At 35.1% G+C, this 11,103-nt stretch overlaps 1 long non-coding RNA gene across 1 annotated transcript; it reads left to right on the top strand.

Moving 5' to 3' along the window:
• Positions 1-6,438: 6,438 nt before the first annotated feature.
• Positions 6,439-8,890, top strand: LOC131684251 (uncharacterized). The gene is made up of 3 exons (XR_009304634.1): positions 6,439-6,801; positions 6,862-7,051; positions 8,840-8,890. It is a non-coding gene; the product is annotated as an uncharacterized LOC131684251 (long non-coding RNA).
• The last annotated feature ends 2,213 nt before the right edge of the window (positions 8,891-11,103 follow it).

Below are 11,103 nucleotides of genomic sequence, written 5' to 3'. Positions count from 1 at the left end.
TAATATCCCCATAGATGTCTATAAAATTTCGTACGGATCGCTTATATGGTTCCGGAAATATAGACTAAACCGTCCGGTCACATATGAAATTCCCATATAAGCCGGAACTCAATTTTTTTTTCAAAGGGGGGACCCCATGAAATTTCAGAAATCGAATTCGTATTTTTGATGCCAAACATCTTTAAAATGCATGAAACGTCGAGATTTTATGTTATCTCGAAAAAATTTTTTTTTATAAAAATCGACTTTTTAGGACTTTGCCGATTTCGCACCTTTTTGCCTTTCTCAATAGAAAGGTATTGCAATTGCTCTGAAAACCGACTTTTTAACGGAGGCCCGGGGGGCCGAGTGACATATACCATTCGATTCAGTTCGTCGAGTTCGGCAAATGTCTGCGTGTGTGTGTGTATGTATGTATGTGTGTGTATGTGTGTGTGTATGTGACCAAAAATGTCACTCATTTTTCTCAGAGATGGCTGAACCGATTTTGACAAACTTAGTCTCAAATGAAAGGTGCAAAGTTCCCATAGGCTGCTATTGAATTTCTAATGGATCCGACTTCCGGTTCCGGAATTACAGGGTGATGAGTACGAACACGCAGAAAATGTCGATTTTAATAAATTCTGCAATGAATGCACGGAAACGCTCTCGATCGCATAGCAACTAAATTATTAGTCGTATTTCTGAAATCGACTAGTTAAAATTTGGTACAGCTAATCGATTGTTGATTTTTCTGATCTGTCATTTTTGTTTTTGTGTCAACAAAACAGTGGCTAAAACAACTAGAACATTTGGTTGAAAATATGATGCTGGCAGTTAGCATAGACACACACCATCCGATTTAGCTCACCAAATTAGTTGTAACAACTATTGTTGTTGTTGATTTTAAGATTGGTGCGAGTTGAAAATAATTACCAAGTTGGTTGTTTCAATTATTTGTTTTTTTTTATTTTGCTTTTCTATTAGCTGTAACAGCTAATGAATTACTTAATCCAATATGGATTTTCTGGATATGAAATATAAAAAAAGCAAAATTTTAATTGAATTTGTTTATTGCTCGATGCATAAATTCTGATGAATGAAAATTAAAATAGTCCAAAACCAAGATAAATTCCTTCAGCAATAGAAAAGTACACTTCGAACAAATAGCCTTGAAAGATGCGGGCAGCTATCATGGATACATTGGACTACATTGGATTCGAGTGCGATTGCCTTTTCCGAGTTTGAAATGTGTGTAGCAAACATCCTGTATGTAGAAAAACAACCATCATTAGTTACTTTTGGATTTCAAATATACTATTGTTTAATGCAAAGTTCTTCACAAATGTTAAATGGATAGAATATATAGTGAATTTATGAAATATGATTAATACGTGTTTTTGTGTTTGATGTTTCGAAAAATGTTTGTAACCTAATATTATCATGAAATATAATGTCAATGTTTTGAGAAATCTAAAGTTGTGTCCACTATACTACCTGTCTACGCATAATTTTCCCATGTAAGCCGGGAATAGCATAGAACATGGGACAAACATGCATAAAAAGTATACATGTACCAGATAGTGCATTAAGAATTTCGTATTTTATTCAATGAAACAAATAAACACCCGATTACAAAATATTCAATATGGCACTACATTAACTTTACAAGTATTAATGATTAATCATAATGTCTGATTAACAAGAAATATGGCAAAAATTTGGACTATGTTTCTAAAACTTTCCGTCGCATTTTCTAACGTTTAAAACGTATTGAAGATGCCAACGTTAATGCGGACCGAAGTCGAACTCTTCATCTACGTTTGACGAACCATTAAAACTCTGGATTAAAAGTTAAGCTTGTGTAAAGAAATCGCTCCTAAGAACGAAGTTCTTCGAGTTAACTCGACCGCTTAAGAGAATGTCTTCACCCAACACCGTGGCAGAATTCAATTAACCATGCGCAAATTCACTAACTTACCCCAGACAGTTGATATTCTAAGTTACCGTTAACAGTATCCTAGTTAAAACATTTGAAATTCTGAATGGAGTCAGTTGTTGCATTCGCGCTAGAATCCATGCTGCTTCCATTCAGGATTGCGAACCGGTTCCGCAATGGGTTTGACTGGGATGTAGCAGGACTGAGTAATGTACTGACACCGCACGCATATGACTGTTCCATTTTATATGGGATTCCCTATATTCATGGGACTATAAGTATTAAGCACTATTTACAGCAATGCGATCCGATTCAACTACGGTTCAGTAGCGTGCGCGGACACCAATATTCTTTCGTACACTTCAAATGCAAGTAGTCACACTTGTCCGGTACGGACGTTCGTATTTGAAATACATGAATATTGGTGTCCGTGTACGGTACTGAATCGGATCATCTGGCTTTATGCTTTGAACAGCAATGTTGAGCTCCTATAACAACACAGCATGTTGAGCCCCACTAACGAAAATGAAAACCGGTCACCAATTGGTTTGACCCTACAGCACTGCACATATTGACAAGGCGAAGGTCAATGCACCAAGGATGCTCATCTGTATTATCTGAACAATCACTCCAAATCAACCAATCTACCTCGAAGAAGCTACATGTTTTCCTTTCAGCAATACATAGTGGTTATAAGAGTGACAATCAACACACCTGTATTTGACTACCTCCAATACACTCCTTTTATGAACAAGGTCATCACAACAAGGCCGCATGAATGGACACCAGCCAGACCCACACGTCGTACATCATGAATTATAAAAGTCCATGTAAGGGACGGAACATAGCGTAGTATCGATAGCACTTCAAGCATTCTTTTGCAGTTAGTCGGCATCAGATGAAAAAATGTATTCGCTTCACTATTCCAAGTGTTTTTTAATGACTTCAATGCACTGTTTACTTCACTCAGGAATATTTTTATATTATTGGGAAGATTTCGATAAATACCTTGCTTTATTTGTACAATCCGGTATGTCGATATGTGACGTATGCATTCCGCTAGCGGTCCATCTCATCATACCAAGATTTAATTTGAGATTAATTGAAAAGATTAAAAAATCGTTCGCAAATCAAAACAAAGCAGCATAAAATTTCGCAGTTTTATGCTGCACAAGATATCTATACTGCTATAATCATGGTGGGAGCCAAAACTAACATGGCTGAGGCAGAGAGAATAGGGAGAGAGGCGAAGAGTGAAAACCAGTCAAAACGGCAACACTCCCTTTATAATGATTAAATGAAATTTTCAATACTAGCATTTTGGCAACCACATCCACAGGCTGCACTTTAAATGACTCCTATATTTTGAAAAGAAAACACATGGTGATCGCTGGATTTATTCAGCAAATGTTGTGAATTTCGAAACAAAGAGATGAAATAATTCTAATGTTTGCTTTTATTAATACATATACTCTAGAATGCGCCTTACAATCCCTAACTAAATTCTGACGAAAATTTAAATTTCTTCTTTGATGGATGTACAATAAAAGAGATTATAACCTAAGACAATACAAAACAACTAGTAAGCGATTTCTGGAGCCAGTATGGAGTCAATTTGACGTCTTCGAATTTGACTAATGCAATACTGTTTTCGTTACCACAGGGCTAATTTCACAGTGTTGGCATCATGATCAGCGCAAGTCGCCTCATAAAAAATTTGAATTCGTCAATTCTGTATCGTGAATATTCAATGTATTAAGGCTGTGAACCATTTGGCGAAATGTTTAACTTTTGGTTAAAATTTGACACTTCGAAGGTTATTTGCAAAATAACCCTGCTCTGGAGCATGGTCAAAATTGACATAGTGAAAGTTAAATTTAACAGCACGATACTTAAAATTTTACCCATGATGCAGAATAAAAACGAGGAAATATTTTCTGTACCTAATTGAGGTTGTCAATATTTTTCAATATAAAATGGAGGGATAAAGATGGAAACGATAATGTGTTGTGTAAAGATTTGTTTGGGTTATTTCATGACGTGGACGTTTACGTTTCGAGGCTATTACTGTCATACTTAACTGCCGTTATAAGCATATTTGTCCCATGTTCTATAAGATTCGCTATATACATGAGACAATTATGCGCAGAACGGCAGTTAATGTAATAAGAAAAAACTAATTTTAAAATATCGACAAATGTTAACACCTCTACCAACCTGTGGTCATCGCAGCTGTGAATTCTAAATAACTATCCAAATGTCAACTTTTGAAATGGTTTTATCTCTCTCGGTTAAATTTTACCATTCTAGAGAAAATAACTTTCGAACTTTCAAATTTTAACTAACAGTTTTAAAAAATCGCCAAATGGCCAGCCTGAATAACGCAAAATATTTGAATAAAGACTTGATATATCAATCATTTGTTTAACGTTTATATATTAGCTTCCTTCCGATCATATACGAAGCCTATCAATATAATTCATATCAAACAAAATGTTTTCGAATTCTTTTTGAAGAACATTTGAATTTGTATGTTTATTTGTGATGTTAGTCTATTAGCGTATTTTCAATATTTTAATTTACTATTCCAGTGTATGATTAGAATGTCACTGACCCATGCCTAAAAAGAAAACAAAATATTGAGATGTCGAGTCATTATCCAGTTGTTTTGCGTTTTTATGTAATTCTATGGAGAAGGTCCTGATTCGGCGGCAAATCAAAGCAATATTGGAGAATTTTTTGTGGGAAAATTAAAAGACATACGAACTTCTGCTTTTAATCTCCTTCAAGAAAAAGTGTGTAGTCTGCAGACTGTTCTGTAACGAGTCGTTCACATGGCAAGATGGCGGAAGAGTGAGTCGAATGGACTTATAAATTTTGTTCTTGCGGTCTGAGATGATATTATGCTTGCCAGATTTGCTAGAAACATAAAGTATGTGATATGGCGAAATGTTTGTTAATAAAACGGACATTGTGTTTTATAGCAACACATCTAAATATGAAAGAAATTGGTCAACTGTCATCAATTATTCAGCAGGGTACAAGAAAAGCCTAAAAAACTAAAAATAAGAAGCCAGTTGTCTCGTCTTGTCTTAGATTATAACTACTAGAGGGAGCAAAGCGCTACTGTCTCCATGTATTCACGGAAGAAAACATTTAGGATTTTCGATTGATTGACACCGGTGTAGTGGAGTGCACTGGAACTGCACCATTTTTTTACTTTCTAGCAGAAGTGCAGAAAACTGGGTATGTTCCATTGGCACTTCTGCTAGAAAGTGCAAAACCAGTGCACTCCACTACACCGGTGATAATCAATCGAAAACCCCAATTATAGACACTCACACTCAAAAAACAAATCACTTTGATTTCATGTGATTATTCACATAAATACAAATGTTTTAATTTTCGACATAGATTACGTGATTCATATAAATCACATCTAACAACTATGTAGCGACTATGTGAATAGCATATAAGTTTTAAATGACGCCAATCTTTGATAATCCAGCTTATGTGAATTTCATGTACGAAAAAATCAACCGTGAACCGACAACTTGCTGGGTTGGTGTTGTGTTCTTCGAAAGGTTTGTATTGTCGAATTTATTTGCATGATAGATAAATCTGATATTCCATTTACTTTAATTTCAGGGATCCATTGGACGAATGGCCAAATTCTCGGTCCAAAGATACGGATCAATTACTTTTTAGTGCGGTATGTGCTATGGAATGTGTTTAATGTTAAAGTTCTAGTTTAAATGCATGCCTTATAATGTAAAATAATCAAAGAAATAAATATAAACATCTTAGTGTTTGAAAATTAATAAGACTTTTATTGTTATATATTAATACCATGCAAATTAAACTATCGGTTTCAAAGATAAAATTTATCTGGCTCATCAAATAGAAGTTATATGTTTTCTGGTATACTGCGCATCGGAGATTCACGTAATAATTACTAAAACAGAAACATGCATAATATGTTTGATTTCATGTCATAATTACGTGAATTTCCTTTCCCAGGTATATGAAAAACACGTAACTTTGACTTGGTAACCTAGATAAATATTATTTGATGAGCCAGATACTGATCTATCGGTCTATCCTATAAAATGTGCGTGAAAAGTTTGGTGGATGAGATTCATATATCTTTTCATGTAAAAGAAACGTGATTTATTTTTTGAGTGCATATTAAAAGACCAGCGTAGGTATTTTTATCGAGCCAAACAAACTGTCAAAACCCGGAGCCAAACGAGCGTGACGTCATACAATGCAAACAGGCAGAACAAGTATTGCGATTTTATTTAAAACATGTATTTTGTTATTCACAGTAGGCTCCACTTCATGTCCGTATTAGTATTTTACAATGCTAGTTAGAAAGATATTTATTGTGTTTTACCTAACTGCATAAAAAGCATTTTACTTATCCTCTTTTTCATCAACTTTGTGTTTTTGAAGAAATTGGATAATTTATTTTGGTTTTCTTTATTTCTTGTTGCTCAGTATAAAACGTATAGCTTCTCTTTTAATTTATATATTGAACCTCTTGAAAAATTATTTTGATAAAAATATGATTGAATACAGTCGTGCTTGCCCCTTTTTAGGGTGATGTCAGTTTAACATGCTTGTTTTTTCTAGTAGCCAGTTTTCCGGCTTTTACATCCGCGAGTCTATTACTATGAGTGTTTATAAGTTTTCCTTCCCATAAAAATTATAGCAGTATAGAGACCTTGTGCAGCATAAAACTGTAATAGTTTATGCTGCTTTGTTTATTTTTAATCACAATTTTCATTTTCTGCTGCATGCGAATTTCACATTTTTTACTGTCTTTCTCTTTGATGCAATAGAATTTTTGTATAATTGCTCTTTTTTTTAATTTTAAGCAAGTAAGTGTTACGTAGTATTATTGTTCTTTTGAAATTTATTTTCTGTTATTGTTATTACAGTTTGATCTGTTGTCTTGCTCCGGGTCAGCGTAAGATGCTTCGACTAGTACAAAGTAGATAATTGGGAGTATCGTGTTAGTTATACCGGCTGTGTTATAAATGAATTCAGACTGGTTAGTGGTCCCAATACTGGCGGATCACCATTTGAAAACACTAGATCCTGAATGCTACCGTAGTCACGTTGGAAAAGGTGAGCCCTGCTCATTTAATCATTCCGTTTAATTTAAACACGGTGACTGATTCTTCTAACACTGGAACTGATATATAAATCTGCAGGTATCTGATTTCAAAGCCAAGATCTAAAACGTCGAGTTAAGGTCGATCCATAATGAACCGAATCGATTCCATTCGACACCTCTTTGTAATAGTCGAATTCGTTTTATTTATTGATGCATTATGGTGTAATGTTATTCACGAACATGTCCAAAAGAACACTTGTGATCAATTAGCGGTGCAATATTTTAGCTTTTTAACACACAACTAAAAATTGAGTCATGCCGTACCGTGCTTGAATAATGAAGATTGAGCTTCGAGTCGGTGGGGCACATAATTTGTGTGCCCGCTGAGATGCTGACTTAGTTTAATACAAACAGGATAGGGGAAATCTGCGTAATGTCAACGGTAAATTAGAGCTTGCTGTTGAGCGTTTGGCACTAGAAGTGACATATGTCTAAGGGATGAACCAGAATGCTCCGACACTAGTATAGCGTCAAAAGTCCGTTTGAAACGTAGCCCAAATGGCTATTTAACTTAATAATTTTTCTTTGCAACGATTTGCCGAGTGTGTTAGAAATGCCTTTCTTTAAAAATTGAATATAGCAGCTCGAAAGAACTAAATGTTAAAAAAAAATTCTGAAAGTTTTGGAATTTATAGCAATCAATGTTATAGTGGGGGTTTCTCTCCTTTCTATGAACGGTAAGACCTGCCTCATTTATCTTGCATAGCGAAATAAGAGCAATATTGGATATTCGAAGACTTTTTTTCATTATCCTTCCGGAAGTCGCGCTAATGGTCCACTGAACGAGCAACCGCTGATGCGCTAAGACGATTTCGCTAGATTTTCAGAACAGCGTGCACTCAGTGCACTAGCGCGACTTCCGGAAGGTTAGGTCAATCTGAAAATGAGAGCCCTCTTTTTTCACTTTCTCTTTCGATTATTAATGCAAAGCCATAAAACTTTTTAAACATTCATCAGTATGTTTCGAAAGACCAAGGTTTTGACTAGCTTATTACGCAAACAGTTAAGGGGAAATCAGGAACGTGACCGAGTAATTCGCGAAAGAGAAAGTAAACAGGCTCTCTTTTGTGATTTAACCTATTGAAAAAAGTCTTCATTTATTAGCCAGGCAGCAGCCTTTGGAGAATAATTGTCATTTACATTTACTATTGATTCCGACATTAATTAAAACAGTTGTATATTAATTCTTGTTTGTCTTACTTCTTAACACTAGACAACTGTACTTACGACTCATCAGCTCCAATATGACTTCTCACGATATAATAAGTTACAAAGGTTATTATTAAACAAACGTCTCATTAAACACTAAAACACACATCTATATCTAAACCTTTGTTTTCACTCGATCAAATTATATTAATAAATTTATCATGCCGGACATACAAGATACAAATGGGAATGACTATCTGATATATTTGATTATAATTCTGGTTTGTTAATTCGAGGACCAGTTGCATGACAATGTATTATCTGACAAATTAATTAATCGCATATACTTAAACCAATTTTTATATATACTTACCTCACTAAATTAACTCGTTCAAAGTAGTGTTTGAAAATTCACTTATAAAAGTTATAAAACTGATTTATTAATCGGCGAAACAAGCCACTCTTATATTAGCTTCAATATTTTTAGAAAATAAACATTGCCAGCAAACCGACGTATCCTTTTCAACTAAAGAAATTGTCAAATTTGCAATGCAATTTTCATTTTCCTTTTTTGCTGTCTGTATTTTCAGGATACTGACAGCTTTCAAAAACAACAAATTTTTTCAACCAATCAGTGATGCAAAAACCAACAAAGCAGTTAGTTGTATTAACAATTTTTAGTTGAAACAGCTAAGACAAAAAACAACAATTGCAATATCGTAATTTTGTGATTGCGGGGTTTTCCGTGTGTATAAAGGTGAATTTTTTTCCAAAATATGACCACAACTGCTTCGATTGATAGTATTGGGTCACTAACATCCATTCAAAGTCTATTTGGCCACATTGGCCACCATCATCGGTTCCGGAAGCCCCGGCGGAAGTATCTAAATTCAGAATAACAGTCACATCGGTTTCTCGGAGATGGCTAGACCGATTCGACTAAACTTGGCCTCAAATGAAAGGTATTGCGTCCCCGTAAATGGCTATTTACTTTCATCCCGATCCGACTTCCGGTTCCGGAGTTGCAGGCTGTGGCGTGCGATCACATAGCAAATTGTGATTCAAACCGATACTCCGATGAAAGCAAAAAAGGTAAAAATTTCGCTAAAATGTCTCTCAAACAACTTAAATTTGCTGTTCTAGGTCACTGACGGCCAACCAAACTTTCGTTGACTACATTGACCACCATAGACGGTTCCGGAAGTGCCCGGGAAAAGCGGCCATCTTTCAAAATTTACGAACTCGCATCAGTTTCTCGGAAATGGTTAGGCCGATTTTCACAAACTTAGTCCCAAATGATAGCTATAATACCCCCACAGATGTCTATAAAATTTCGTACGGATCTCTTATATGGGTCCGGAAATATAGACTAAATCGTCCGGTCACATATGAAATTCCCATATAAGTCGGAACTCAATTTTTTTTTCAAAGGAGGGACCCCATGAAATTTCAGAAATAGAATTCGTATTTTTGATGCCAAACATCTTTAAAATGCATGAAACGTCGAGATTTTATGTTATCTCGAAAAATTTTTTTTTATAAAAATCGACTTTTTGGGACTGCCGATTTTGCACCTTTTTTCAGATTAATATTACCGTGGCTGTTTTTTCTTTTTCAAAATTTTAGAACTCGAATAATGATTTATTTTCCTGTATATAGTTGTCATGTGATGTATAATAATAAAATGTAAAATATGCATTTAAAAGCTTTTAATGAATATAAACAACGCACACATTCTCGTGATTCATGATTGAGAAAGGCACAATTGCACCGCTAGGTGGATTAAAATAGGTTTTTCTTCTTCTCTCCGATGGTAGCTGATTTGATTGGTCGTCCGATGCGGCTTCTCACGACCACGCACGTCTGTTATGCACTGCGTCTTACACACGTCTGGCTTAGAGAAAAGCTGCGACACCCCTATTTATAGGTTTTATCATTAATGTTGATTTCATTTAAAGTAGTTTTCGAACTATTTAAACAAATTTTATATAGCAAAGAACGCATCGGTAGCAAGCATTGAACGTTTTCCTTCCGATTTATGAAACAAGATTGGCAATCCGTTTTGTAGAAGAAAAGTTAATAAGGTTCAAAATGTACGTAACGCTTTCGCTAATATGCACTACTATCGCTTTCTCGCTCGTTCTCGTGGCGTGCATGAGCCTTTTCTTTCCGTCCGACTTCTAATGGCTTAACCAAAATTAATATCCCGGCTTTCCCCCACCAACTGCTCTCGTCAAGTAACCCAATACGAATAATCATAGGAACAAACATGTAGTGGACCTTTATATAAACTTTTCATTATTTTATTGTTCATTTGCTGCACCATTTTGACGGCTCTGTGCGGGATGGGCTGAAAATTTTCACTTTTCCGAGTCGTTTTCGAAAGATTTTTCAAAACACTATTTTTCCGTTGATAATGAATATCCTACATATTCCAAAATTTAATACAACATTGGTACAAATATTTTCGACAAAATGCCGAAGAAATTGATTAAATCCATATTCAGTACAACAAAAGATATAAGCGTTCAAAATCTTACATCATTTTTCTTCCGAAATTTTGAAAAGGGGCTCCTATATTGAAAGGTAAGTCGTTAGTCACGACAAAAAAAACCGAGATATTTATTGTTAACTATTTAATTTCGACTATTTTCCCAAAAAATGCTCGATAAAAGTCGACCGTATCCTTCCAGGCAATTTTGTTTTTTTACGAGACGACGAAATATCGGGCCATGAAATTGCCTACGGATATGCAATTTACACAGCATTTCGAGCGTTTCTTTTGAAAAAGTGATCAATGTTCCCTCATTTTACGGCACCGACAATTTGGCATGACACTCATGAGATTTGGCAA

Source organism: Topomyia yanbarensis, chromosome 2, assembly GCF_030247195.1.
Source record: "Topomyia yanbarensis strain Yona2022 chromosome 2, ASM3024719v1, whole genome shotgun sequence".
NCBI lineage: Eukaryota > Metazoa > Arthropoda > Insecta > Diptera > Culicidae > Topomyia > Topomyia yanbarensis.
Note: the sequence above shows the minus strand (reverse complement) of the source record. Positions and strands in the feature narration are given on the sequence as shown.